This window comes from Pongo pygmaeus, chromosome 12, assembly GCF_028885625.2.
Source record: "Pongo pygmaeus isolate AG05252 chromosome 12, NHGRI_mPonPyg2-v2.0_pri, whole genome shotgun sequence".
Lineage (NCBI taxonomy): Eukaryota > Metazoa > Chordata > Mammalia > Primates > Hominidae > Pongo > Pongo pygmaeus.
Window position 1 is genome coordinate 95,170,159 of NC_072385.2, and position 14,541 is coordinate 95,184,699.

Here is a 14,541-nt window from a genome sequence, read left to right on the forward strand (position 1 = left end):
GTTTGAATGTATCCCCTCTAAAATTCATGTTGAAACTTAATCCCCACTGTGGTAGTATTAAGAAGTGAGGTCTTTTGGGAACTGATGACATCATGAAGGTTCTGCCCTCATGAACGGATTAGTGGCTTATAGGAGGCTGGAGAGAACTAGTTTAGGTGTTTTGCCCTTCCTTTCCTCCCACTACATGAGGACACAGGCTTCAAGGCACCATCTTAGAAGGAGAGACCTGGCCCTAACCAGGCACCATGCCCTCCTGCACCTTCATCTTCGACTTCCCAGCCTCCAGGACTGTGAGAAATCAATTTCTGCTGTTGATAAATTATCCAGTCTCAGGTAGTTTTGTTACAGCAGCACAAATGGACTAAGATAGGTGGCATTGATTGATGAAACTGTGTGGCTTCTCCAGAAGGAGAGAGAGAGAAGGGAAGGCAAGGAGGGGAGGTGGCGTTTAACCATACACACTGGGACAGAAGCATGGCTGTGACCTCAGGGGCAAGAGGGAAGTCTTTTCAGCAGAGCCTTTGCCTGGGCTCCTGGGGCACGTGCAAGTGGAAATGGCTGAGTGAGTTTATTTCAGCAACTGTGGGGCCCTAGGAAAAGCTGAACTACTGATAAAAAGCCGAGAGGAACTAGAGCAAAGAATCTAGCCAGATAAGACGGCTCTGGCAGACCCCGTGTGGCCAGGCAGACCCCATGTGGCCAGGCTTACAAGACAGGGTCCCTCCACAGTCAGGGCCGGCAGTGAGTCCATTAGATGGCCAGCAAGTGTGTTCCGCCCTGTTCTAGAGCACAGGCCCTGTGCTCCGTGCTCTGTTGGAACAGCCCACCGGGTGCAGTGTGGACTGTAGTCAGAAGGTCAGAGGCCCGCAGGCTAATCCAGCCCTGCCTTGGGCAGGCTTGAACAGAGAAATGTAAGCCTCGCTTCTGCATCTCTGCAAAAGGCTAACATTGAATCTGGGTCAGAGAATTGCAGTGGAATTGGCAGTTTCTTCTGAGCTTAACCACATTCTATAAAGATGTGTGGTTATACAAGGGCCAGGCGAGGTCAGCAGAGGGCAAATGTGACAAGCTCCTGTGCAGTGTTTTTTTTCTGACACCAGCTCTGACACCCAATCACACCAACCAATTCTATGACACCAATTGGGTGTCCCATAATTCAATTTTGACATGGTCTATCTGGAGTTAGAGTCAGATCCCACAAGTTAAAGCGTTCAGTCTCACAAGACTGCCCCTGTCTTCAGACACCAGCTGCAAATAGGGTGCCCAGGCTACCCACACTTCTGCCCAGACCACTACAAATGTGAGGGATTCCATGACCCCTTTCAGGTTTGCTAATTCACTAGGATGACTCACAGAACTCATAAAAATACCTTACATGTGCTCACTGGTTTCTTATAAAGGCTAAAACTCAGGGGAAGCCAAATGAAAAAGATGCATAGGGCAAGATATGGGGGTGGGGTGGCACAGAGCTTCCGTGCCCTCTCTTGCACCCCACCTTTCCAGCACATCAATATGTTTACCAACCCAGAAACTCACCAAACCCATTGGTTAGGGGTTTTTGTGGAGGTTTCATCACATAGGCAAGATTAATCAAGTCTTTGTCTTTGATAATGAAATTCAATCTTTAATCCCTCTCCACCTGCTAGGGAAGTGGGGCCGACAGTTCTCATCCTCAAATCTCTTGGTTGGTTTTTCTGGCAACCAGCTCCCATCCTGAAGCTATCTAGGGCCCCCAATCTTGAGTCATCTCATTAGCATATAAAAATCCCCTTATAACTCAGGAGATTCCAAGGTACAAGACTATGTATACATATATTAGAGATAGTGTCTTGCCATGTTGCTCAGGCTGGAGTGCAGTAACACCATCACAGCTCACTGTAGCCTTGACCTCCCAGGTTCAAGGGATCCTCCTACCTTAGCCTCCCAAGTAGTTGAGACTACAGATTCGTGCCACTACACTCAGCTAATTCTTAAAAAAAATTTTGTAGGCCAGTCATGGCGGCTTACACTTGTAATCCCAGCACTTTGGAAGGCCGAGGTGAGAGGACTGCTTAAGCTCAGGAGTTTGAGACCAGCCTGAGCAACATAATGAGACCTTGTCTCTACTTAGAAAAAAAAAAAAAAATTAGCCAGACATAGTGGTGCATGCCTATAGTCCTGGCCACTCTGGAGGCTGAGACAGGAGGATCACTTGAGCCTGGGAGATCCAGGCTACAGTGAGCTGTGATTGCACCACTGCACTCCAGCCTGGGTAACAGAGGGAAAGCCTGTCTCAAAAAAAGAAAACAAAAAAATAGTTGTTCATAGAGATGGAGTCTCACTGTTTTGCCCAGGCTGGTCTTGAACTCCTGGGCTCAAGTGATCTTCCTGCTTCAGCCTCCCAAAGTGCTGGGGCTGCAGGTGTGAGCCACTATACCTGGCCAGTTTAAAGATCTTACTTGGCTTTTATTTACAATTCTAGAATTGAGCAATACCTCATTCCATAAAATATGATGAGTGTTCCGATAAGCTGAACAGAGGAGGTTGGCTTTAGAAACAGAGAAGAGGGGAGACAAGCAGAAACAGAATGAAAAGTGGATTGGTGGTTTCAAATTTCCTTTCCTTGTAAAGGTTAAAATAGAGAAGATTTTCTTATCATATCAGCTCAAACCGATCAGCTCAAATAGCCTGGGGACTGGGCTATTATCTCACTCTCAATTTCTGGGAAGGTCAGATAAACAACTTATTTTCAACTTGGTGGGGTGGAGCTTCAGTGTGAGTGACTATTTTGGTTTGGTCTGTCAGGCCTAGTGCAGGAGCTCAGTCCAAACCAATGGCCTCCTCTAAATTTTATTTAATAACAGTAAGTCTAAGGAGGAATCTGGCCTCTATTTGTTTTTTTTTTTTTGAGATAGAGTCTCGCTCCGTTGCCCAGGCTGGAGTGCAGTGGCATGATCTTAGCTCACTACAACCTCGGCCTCCCGGGTTCAAGAGATTCTCATGCTTCAGCCTCCCTAGTAGCTGGCACCACAGGTTATGTGCCACCATGCCAGGCTAATTTTTGTATTTTTGGTAGAGACGGGGTTTTGCCACGTTGCCCAGGCTGGTCTCGGACTCCTGACCTTAAGTGATCCACCCGCCTTGGCCTTCCAAAGTGCTGGGATTACAGGCGTGAGCCACTGCACCTGGCCCTGGCCTCTATTTTTTTTTTTTTTTTTTTTTTTTGAGACGGAGTTTTGCTCTTGTTGCCCAGGCTGGAGTGCAGTGGTGCAATCTCGGCTCACTGCAACCTCCGCCTCCCGGGTTCAAGTGATTCTCCTGCCTCAGCCTTCCGAGTAGCTGGGATTACAGGCATGCACCACCATGGCCGGCTAATTTTGTATTTTTAGTAGAGATGGCGTTTCTCCATGTTGGTCAGGCTGGTCTCGAACCCCTGACCTCAGGTGATCCACCTGCCTCGGCCTCCCAAAGTGCTGGGATTACAGGCGTCAGCCACTGTGCCCAGCCCCTGGCCTCTATTTTTAATAAACTCTCTAAATGATTACCACGCTCACTGAAGTTTGAAAACAAAGGGGTATACATTTTTTTGAGTCCCTCACCCCCAGCACCACTCCTTCCCATGAAGCCTATTCAGTCATGCTCTGAAGGAAGAGCCCCATCTGACTCAGGCTGGCCTTCTTCCTTAAGGGCTAGGCAGAAGGACGGCTGAGTACAGAGGATGGCTCGGCGGAGCACATCTACTTTAGGATCCTGGAGATTCTGCCGCAGGTTGGAATCAGATTCTCAGGAAAAGGAATCAGAATTCACATTGGTCAGTGTCTGCTGTATCAAGTGATGTGCGTGCTATGGATTTTTATGTGGTTTAATCTGTGAGGGAGGTATAACCACTGTCATTTCATAGCTGAGAAAATTGAGGCTCAAAGAGGACTGGGGCCAAAGAGTCACACTGGTATTCAAACTCAGGCCTGCCTGGCTCCAATGTCTACCCCCAAGTAGTATGTAATGGGCAGGGAACATGTTGAGCTTGTGTGACTTGGCTGTGAGCTCGAGCTGCTGCAGCCACAGTGCAGTGCTGTTTGCTCCATCATCGCTGCGTCTGGAACAGTGGGAGGGACAGGACAGCTGTGTGCTGCCAAGTAGGAGCACCATCAGCTCCCAGATGCTGCTTCGTGAAGCACTACTTTCTCAAAGCCTCCCTGGGGAATCAGCAGTCCTGCTGAATGTGTCCCTGTCTCTTTGTAGAATATGCTGGTCTCAGATCCCTGAGGTAGAGCCTGGCCAGAGGTTCTGGAGATTGTTGGAACCTCCACATCTAATGCTGAATCTAGCTTGGTTGATGCCAATTTGACCTTCTTCTGATGTGGTGAATGTACCCTGGACGGCTCTCTGGTCCTAAGTCCTGTCTGCAAGGCCAGGGAGGGCTGGGTAGGAGAACAGCCCTTCTGTTCAGGGCTGGCGTAGAGGGAGATGGGCTGAAATAGAAAAGGCGTCACTCAGGGCTTTCTGAGTAAGCCAAAGCCAAATCCAACAGGAACAGTGGGAAAATAAATAGAAGGAATATAAAAATCAGCAGCCAGAACTTTGACAGTAGGTCAGAATAGAGTGGAATAGGTGATGGGAGGTGATTTAGGGATGTCTGTGAGGCCACAACTTGGCCAACACACATGGAGCGTGTCACAGGGCAAGAACAGGAGCTTGGAGGAAATATGTGCACCTCGCCAAACTGTGCTGTACTTCCATGAGTTCGTTTATTCATCCAAGGTGGAGTCACAGTGTGACATGACATTGATGGAAGGGACAGGACAGGAAGGTAGCGGTGTTGTCGGGAGAAATTAGCTAAGTGATCACCAGGGTGTAAATTCACCTTTTAGTCCAGGGTCTGGTCCTCAGCCTTTCAGGCAAGAAACTCAGTATTGTCAGTGCCCCGGGATTTGTCCTGCTTAGAGACTAACCCCAGCTACATTTTTAAGGACTGGTACATAAGATAAAAGCCTATTCTATCTATTTAAAAGAGATTATCCTCTTCCAGGGCCTGGAATGTTCTAATCTCCCTTTCCTAGTATGGAAGAACTGGTGATGATGAATTAGATGAATAAACAATCAACGGCTGGCCAGGCATGGTGGCTCATGCCTGTAATCCCAGCACCTTGGGAGGCTGAGGAAGGGTGGATCACCTGAGGTCAGGAGTTCCAGACCAGCCTGGACACCATGGTGAAACCCCGTCTCTAATAAAAATACAAAAATTACCTGGGCATGGTGGTGGGTGCCTGTAATCCCAGCTATTTGGGTGGCTGAGGCAGGAGAATCTCTTGAGCCCGGGAGGCGGAGGTTGCAGTGAGCAGAGATCATGCCATTGCGTGACAGCGAGATTCCATCTCAAACAAACAAACAAACAAACAAAAAACAAGGGCTATTTTATGAGCATGAGTTGCTGCAAAGAGCTGGCTAGGAAATGTACATATCCAAGGAAAGGTCCATGCTTCACAAGAGGGAGTTCATCTCTGACGATGAACTGCTGATGCTCCTCAGATTCAGTGTCTTCCCTGGACAGTGCTGGATATTATCAACCAATGTTTGTATCTTCAACTCTTCTTCTTCTATGCCTCTGTATCAGAGTTGCACTTTTTTTTTTCTTTTTTCTTGAGTTGGAGTCTCGCTGTCTCCCAGGCTGGAATGCAGTGGTGTGATCTCAGCTCACGGAAAACTCTGCCCCCCCATGTTCAACGATTCTCCTGCTTCAGCTTCCCCTGTAGCTGGGATTACAGGCGCGCAGCACCATGCCCAGCTAATTTTTGTATTTTTAGTAGAGACGTGGTTTCACCATGTTGTCCAGGCTGGTCTCAAACTTCTGACCTCAAATGATCTTCCCGCCTTGGCCTCCCCAAGAGAGTTGCCTAATTTAACTTGTGCTCCAACTTTGTTGTGCAGATGAAATGGGTTTTCCTATCATTTTGTCCATAGCTGCTCTGGTCTTCTCTTAAGCCACCACTCACTTGGTTAGTTGTTGGTGGTGGTGAAGATGATTGAAATGTCCAATCTGGTTTAAAGCATGGTAATGCTGATCATTGACACAATTCCTTTAGCTATGTTCAGTTTCTCTTGGATGAATTCTCTCAATAATCTCCCCGTCTTCCTGCTTCTTCTCCTAACATGGTGAACAGATGTATGGAGAAGAGAGAGTAGTATGGCTTATGAGTCTTCACCACAGCAGGAAGAGCCACGGGCCCCTGCTGGGTCCCCTGCCTTCTGACTCCTTTGTCCACCTGTTTTCTGTGTGCTCTGCTGGCTTCTGAAGCTGCAGCCTGCAGCAGTTAGCATGTGGTCCTGAACTGAAGGTCCTGCAGGTCCGGCACTGGTCCTGTGGTCCTGCACAGCCTTGGCAATGCATCTTGGGAACACTGGCCCCCTTTCCATTACAGACTTGACTTGCCCTCAGCTCTGACTGTGAACTGTGAGCCTCTGCTTTGTCCCCCACTTGTCACCTGCCCTGGTTGTGAAACCTGCCCAGGTTGTGAAACCTGCCCAATTGTCCCATACAACTGTTTATAGTTTCTTCTGAATAAACATATGAATTAATCCTCTTAGTCTTAAAACTTGAGTAAGTTCCATTTGTCTTATCTGAGTTCCATTCTCAGGAGACCAACCATCATGCCTCCCAGATAGTATCAGGAAGCTGAAACTTACCAGATTGCTGCATCAGGACAGTAAGATGCCAGACACCTCACCCATCATGATTGCCTAACCCACCACCTGCTTCCTGTTGACCAACTCCTCTTCTTCACCCCTCCCTATTCCTGTTTTCCTGCATGTAGTTTCATTTCTTTCTTCCTATATATAAACCCCTGATTTTAGTTGATCAGGGAGATGGATTTGAGACCGATCTCCCAATTCCTTGGCTGTAGCCCCCAATTAAAGCCTTCTTCCCTGGCAATACTCACTGCCCCAGTGATTGGGTTTCTGTGTGGCAAACAGTAGGACCTAGACCAAAGCCCTGGTGTTGTAGTAAGAGTGGCCTGCTGCAGCCTATGCAGTGGGGTCTTCTCTTGGTTCAGACTTGTGTCCTCTCTCATTAGTTATACCATAATCATCTCCGAATAGCCTCTCTACCTATGGCCTCCAGGCTCTTTCTCACAGCTGCAGAGCATCTTTCTAAAATACCCATATGATCATAAAAAACCCTTAAGAGCTTCCAATTTTCTTTTCTTTTCTTTTTTTTTTTTTTTTTTTTTGAGACAGAGTCTTGCTCTGTTGCCTAGGCTGGTGTGCAGTGGCGTGATCTTGGCTCACTGCAACCTCTGCCTCCTGGACTCAAGTGATTCTCCTGCCTCAGCCTCCCGAGCAGCTGGGATTACAGGTGCCAGCCATCATGCCCAGCTAATTTTTGTATTTTTAGTAGAGATGGGGTTTCACCATGTTGGCCAGGCTGGTCTTGAACTCCTGACCTCAAGTGATCCACCCGCCTCGGCCTCCCAAAGTGCTGGGATTACAGGCGTGAGCCACCGTGCCCAACCTCAATTTTCTATAGGATAAACTTTCAGCTGCTTAGTCTGGTTTAAATAAGACCTTAAGCAATTTGGCCTACGTTTACTTTCCAGCCTCATCTCTATTTCTCCTGCCTCACGTGGACATCTAACATAATACACCCTTTTAGGACCCCATGTGCTATTTTTTCTGCCTTAAATTTTCTTTTCTTCTCATTATTTAAGGCCAAGCTCAAATGCTTCTCTGTGAAACAATGTTTTCTTTTTCTTTCTTTTTGCATGGATCTCTAGTATGGTCACTTATTACATCTATATGTAAGCTGAACTATTTTAAATTAAACAAAAATTTAAGAAAAATTTGTTTCTTCAATAAATTGTATAATAGTTAAAAACCCAATTAACAACAAATGCTCTTTTCTGTGCACAAGAAGGAGCCCCTGGTCATTAAAACAAACTCACTTTAGACACTGACATGTTTACATAATTGTAAAATATGAACATCTCAGAATTGGTTTATTAGACTGCTTTTTCTGTCTTTTTTTTTTTTTTTTTTGATACAGGGTCTCCCTCTGTCACCCAGGCTGGAGTGCACTGCCAAGATCTTGGCTTACTGCAACCCCTGCCTCCTGGGCTCAAGCCATTCTCCTACCTCAGCCTCCTGGGTAGCTGGGACTACAGGCATGTGCCACCATGTCTGGGTAATTTTTTGTATTTTTTGTAGTGATGGAGTTTCACCATGTTGCCCAGGCTGGTCTCAAACTCCTGAGCTCAAGCGATCTGCCCGTCAAAATGTTGGGATTACAAGCGTGAGCCGCCGCTCCTGGCCTTTATTCAAGTGCTTTTGGTCACAAATAACAGGATATTGGTTTCAACGGCAAATAACGGTACATTAACAAAAAAGTTAGAGCTGGGCATGGTGGCTTACGCCTGTAATCCCAGCACTTTGCGAGGCCGAGGTGGGCAGATCACCTGAGGTTGGTAGTTCAAGACCAGGCTGACCAGCATGGAGAAACCCCGTCGCTACTAAAAATACAAAATTAGCCACGTGTGGTGGTGCATGCCTGTAATCCTAGCTACTTGGGAGGCTGAGACAGGAGAATCGCTTGAACCTGGGAGGTGGAGGTTGCGGTGAGCCAAGATCATGCCATTGCACTCCAGCCTGGGCAACAAGAGCAAAACTCTGTCTCAAAAAAAAAAAAAAAGTTATTTTTCTTAGGTATTGAGAAGCCAAGAGCTGAGCAATGCTGGTGTAGCTGCTAAGAAATGCACCCAAGGGCCAAGACTCTTTTAGTTTTTCTGCTCTGCGTTTCCTAGCTTAGGGGCTTTTATCCTCATGCTTAACACCTCATGTTACCAATTGGCTGCTGCGTCTCCAGGCCTCACATCTGCTTTCTAGACAGGCAAAAGGGGGACGAGGCAACAGGAACAGAAGCAGGGTTCTTCCAGCTGTATCTATGTAAGAGACACCTTATATTTTATTGGCCAGAAGTAAATCATATGGCCACCTTTGGCTGTAAAAAAGGAAAACAGAAAATTTTGCTTTTCAGCCTTTAAATAGCAGAAAAGGGCAAGAGAAGAGGAATCCCCAATGTCTATTACAATGCTGTATTGGGTGAGATTACTCATTAGATAAATAATGAAGGACCTTGATAGAAGGTGGAGAGAGAGAACGGTGAAATGTTAGGATTTTTTTTTTTTTGAGATGGAGTTTTTTGTTCTTGTTGCCAACGCTGGAGTGCAGTGGCATGATCTCAGCTCACTGCAACCTCCGCCTCCGGTTTCAAGTGATTCTCCTGCCTCAGCCTCTCGAGTAGCTGGGATTACAGGCGTCCATCACCACGCGTGGCTAGTTTTTTCTATTTTTAGTAGGGACGTGGTTTCACCATGTTTTCCAGGCTGGTCTTGAACTCCTGACCTCAAGTGATCTGCCTGCCTCGGCCTACCAAAGTGCTGGGATTACAGGCAGGAGCCACCACACCCGGCCGGATATTTTGGATTAAAAAACCTCAAAGTCTGTCATTGGTTTCTTGGCCTCTCCACTTTAGCAAAGCTAAGAGACCTCTAACTTCTCTTTTATGGCAGTCTTCTCTCTTTTAGATTCTTCTCCCAGAATAGATTTTTTTTTTTTTTGAGACAGAGTCTCACTCTGTCGCCCAGGCTGGAGTGCAGTGGCGGGATCTCGGCTCACTGCAAGTGCCGCCTCTCGGGTTCACGCCATTCTCCTGCCTCAGCTTCCCGAGTAGCTGGGACTACAGGTGCCCGCCACCACGCCCGGCTAATTTTTTTGTATTTTTAGTAGAGACAGGGTTTCGCTCTGTTAGCCAGGATGGTCTTGATCTCCTGACCTTGTGATCCGCCCGTCTCGGCCTCCCAAAGTGCTGGGATTACAGGCTTGAGTCACCGCACCCGGCCCAGAATAGATTTTTTTAAAACCATCTTTATCAAGATATAATTCACATACCATAAAATTCACCCATTTAAAGTGTACAATTTGATGGTTTTAGCATATTCACAGAACTGTGCAACTACCACCAAAATTCAAGTTTAGAATATTTCCATCATCTCCAGAAGGAACCCCCACCCCATAGGAGTCAATCCTATCTGCACCCCAAACCCCACCACCAGGCAACCGCTCATTTAATTTCTATTTGAGCAAAAATGTTTAAGAGAGCCAGATTTTCTGCTGGAAAGTCAGTAGAACACACTATAAAAATGAGCTGCAGGGTAGATACTTAAATTTAAATATATCATGAAAGGCAATTCATTTGCTGTAGGAGAGTTTTTTTGTGAAGGAACTGATTCCATACCGCACTTAGTGAAAGCAAAATTTCTAAGCACTTCATTTCTTTCCTCATTTCACTGTCCTAAATAATCACACTGTTCTCTAAATCTTGGCTTATAGTTCAGCCTTTCTTTAAGGTAAGTGAGATTTATAAAGACATAAAGTAGATATAAAATTACAAAACTCAAAAAGAAACTCAAGGTCTGGGGCCGGGCAGAGTAGCTCACGCCTGTAATCCCAGCACTTTAGGAGGCAGAGGAGGGAGGATCACCTGAGGCCAAGAGTTTGAGACCAGCCTGACCAATAAGGTGAAACCTCGTCTCTACTAAAAACACAAAAATTAGCCAGGTGTGGTGGCGGGTGCCTGTAATCCCAGCTACTCCGGAGACTGAGGCAGGAGAATCGCTTGAACCTGGGAGGTGGAGGTTGCAGTGAGCCAAGATCACGCCACTGCACTCCAGCCTTGGCAATAAGAGCAAAACTCCATCTCAAAAAAGAAAAGAAAAGAAAGAAACTGAGAGTCTGATTATAGGTAAGGCTTTAGTTAAAAACAAAAACAAAATTTACCCAACGCCAGAAGCGGCCAAACAAGCTGCTCATTGACAGTGACACTGGAGTCACGTGCCTTTTCTTCTCCCCTGGTATCTGTACAAGCCCTGTCCACTTTAAGTGTTATTCACAAGAGATAATCTACTGAAATGAAAACGAGCAAGGACGCCTAAGACTCAAGAGTAATTGCTTTCATTATTGTTGCAACATTCCCTCTAACTGTCACATCCTCCACTCTGTACCTGTTGTGCTGAGATAAAAGAGAAAACAGGAAATGAGGTTGTTATTTAGCACAGGCAAACAACTATCACCAAGAGGTTCCAGGGCCAAGGCTTTCTGGTCAGAGGTTGAGGAGATGTACAGAAAACCAGTTTTGTACCAGATAATAGTAGAAAAGAAAGCTGTGCCCAAACAGAAGTGAGGGGGCATCCCAGTGAACTGGCTTTTGATATTGAGTTACTACCACTTAAGGTAGAGAGATCTTATTTACCCCTAACGACTGCAGATTTGAATCTTGTTCATTCGGTTTCAATCAGGCTCAGACTACTGAGAGGTGACAGCGTACTGACAGCCCTCACTTGCTCTTGGCGCCTCCTCAGCCTTGGCACCCACTCTGGCTGCGCTTGAGGAGACCTTCAGCCTGCGGCTGCACTGTGGGAGCCCCTCTCTGGGCTGGCCGAGGCCGGAGCCGTCTCCCTCTGCTTGCAGGGACGTGCGGAGGAAGAGGTGCGGGCGGAACCGAGGCTGCGAGTGGCGCACGCGGGCCAGCGCGGAGTTCCAGGTGGGCGCGGGCTCAACGGGCCCCGCACTCCAAGCAGCCAGCTGGCACCGCCAGCCCCAGGCAGTGAGGGGCTTAGCACCCGGGCCAGCAGCTGCGGAGGGTGCCCTGGGTCTCCCAGCAGTGCTGGCCTGCCTGCGCTCAAATTCTCACTGGGCCTCAGCTGCCTCCCCGCAGGGCAGGGCTCGGGAGTTGCAGCCTGCCATGCCGGAGCCCCCCCACCCCTGGTGGTCTCCCGCGCGGCCCGAGCCTCCCTGATGGGCGCCACCCCCTGCTCCGCGGCGCCCACTTCCATCCAACGCCCAAGGACTGAGGAGTGTGGGACTGCCGGGCAGCTCCGCCTGGGGCCCTGGCGAGGGATCCACTAGGTGAAGCCAGCTGGGCTCCTGAGTCGGGTGGGGACTTGGAGAACTTTTATGTCTAGCTGGAGGATTGTAAATGCACCAATCAGCACTTTGTGTCTAGCTCAATGTTTGTAAATGCACCAATCAGTGCTCTGTGTCTAGCTAATCTAGTGGGGACTTGGAGAACATTTGTATCTAGCTAAAGGATTGTAAACAGACCAATCAGCTCTCTGTAAAATGGACCAATCAGCTCTCTGTAAAATGGACCAATCAGCAGGATATGGGTGGGATAAGATAAGGGAATAAAAGGAGGCCCCCCAACCAGCAGCGGCAATCCTGTCGGTTCCCTTTCCACTGTGTGGAAGGTCTGTGTTTTGGGTTTTTGCAATAAATCTTGCTGCTGCTGGCTCTTTGGGTATGCACTGCCCATTAAGAGCTGTAACACTCACTGCGAAGGTCTGCAGCTTCACTGTTGAGGCTAGTGAGAGCACGAATCCACCGGGAGGAATGTACAACTCCAGACACGCCATCTTAAGAGCTGTGACACTCACCACAAAGGTCTGCAGCTTCTCTCCTGAAGCCAGGGAGACCACGAACCCACCAGAAGGAAGAAACTCCAAACACGTCTGAACATCAGAAGGAACAAACTCTGGACACACCATCTTTAAGAACTGTAACACTCACGGCAAGGGTCCGCGGCTTCATTCTTGAAGTCAGTGAGACCAAGAACTCACCAATTTAGGACACACTACCAAGTTTCTTTTTCTTTGAGCTCTTTTTCTTTTGCCTCTAATTATGATTGCTGTAGTAGAAAGACATTTTGTATCAGTTTGCTGTTTAAAATGACCCAGTAGGCTGGAGGAGGTGCTTCACGCCTGTAATCCTAGCACTTTGGAAGGTCTAGGGTGGTGGATCACTTGAGACCACGAGGTCGAGACCAGCCTGGCCAATATGGCAAAACCCCATCTCTACTAAAAATACAAAAATTAGCCAGGCATGGTGGCACAACTGTAGTCCCAGCTACTCAGGAGGCTGAGCCAGGAGAATCACTTGAACCCGGGAAGTGGAGGTTGCAGTGAGCAGATACGATGCCACTGCACTCCAGCCTGGTCAACAGAGCAAGACCTTGTCTCAAAAAAAATAAAATAATGAAATAAAGGCCGGGCACGGTGGCTCATGCCTGTAATGTCAGCACTTTGGGAGGCTGACGTGTGCGGATCACGAGGTCAGGAGATCGAGACCATCCTGGCTAACACGGTGAAACCCCGTCTCTACTAAAAACACAAAAAATTAGCAGGGCATGGTGGTGGGCGCCTGTGGTCCTAGTTATTCGGGAGGCTGAAGCAGGAGAATGGTGTGAACCCAAGAGGCAGAGCTTGCAGTGAGCTGAGATCACGCCACTGCACTTTAGCGTGGGCGACAGAGCAAGACTCTGTATCAAAAAAAAAAAAGTAAAATAAAAAGATTGACTATAAAGTTAGCTTTTTCTTATTTTTATCTTATTTTTAGAGATTTACATAAATCACTCATTAAGTGGATGCTTTCGAAACTGAAGGGCTAATCTGATTAGGTCTGCTAAACTTAACCTGCCCTGGCTTTCTTTTGGTTGGTTGCTTTTTGTTAATTTTTTTACCCATATATCTAAAAGCCATGCTGTTAAATGCTATTACTTAACCTTCACTGGTTACCTTACTGATAACATTTCTGATGTATGTGTCACCATGGTAACAGTTACTTAAGTTGTTTGTCAGGAACTTGAGAGCAGCTCCTGTTCTGTTCAAACGGGTTGAGACCACCTCCCCCTCAACTGGACCTGTTCAAATGCATGAGACGTGGTCTTTTGATGTCAGAGGGCCAAAAACTGCACCTTCAAATCATGCTAATATCACTATTTTCTGAACATGCATCCTGTGAAGAGCCATGAACCTGGACTATGCTTACACAGATCACTGATTATTTCCTTTTCCCCACTGCCAGTCACCTTTTCCCATGCCTTAGACCACCCCACTTCTCTAACCCATAAATATTCCTAAGCCTTATCTTTGGAGAGGCAGATTTGAGAGCTATTCTTCCACCTCCTTGCTGGGCTGCCCTGGGAATAAATCTTCTCTTTTGCAAAACCCATTGTCACAGTGATTGCTTTACTAGGCTCTGGCAGAGTGAATGTAGTCGGCATCACTTTAATAACCAATAATGTCATCTCTGAAGAAAAGTTCCTATTTTCAAATATTTTTTCCAAATTAGAAAGTTCATAAATGAGAAAGTAATACTTCTGGCTTCTAGAATGTATGGGCTTCTTAATAATCACAAGTTTTACTTAGCTGCTATTTTTCTTATCCTTTTGCTATTAAAATGTTTTGGTGTGCAAAAAAAGGATAGAGAATAATAAACATTCAAGTTCCAAATTTTGCTTAAGAAATAAAACATTACAGGCCAGGTGCAGTGGCTCACGCCTGTAATCCCAGCATTTTGGGAGGACGAGGCAGGGGGACCACTTGAGGTCAGGAGTTCAAGATCAGCCTGGCCCACACGGTGAAACCCCATCTCTACAAAAAATACAAAAATTAGCCAGGTGTTGTGGCACGCACCTGTAATCCTAGCTACTCAGGAGGCTGAGGCAAGACAATC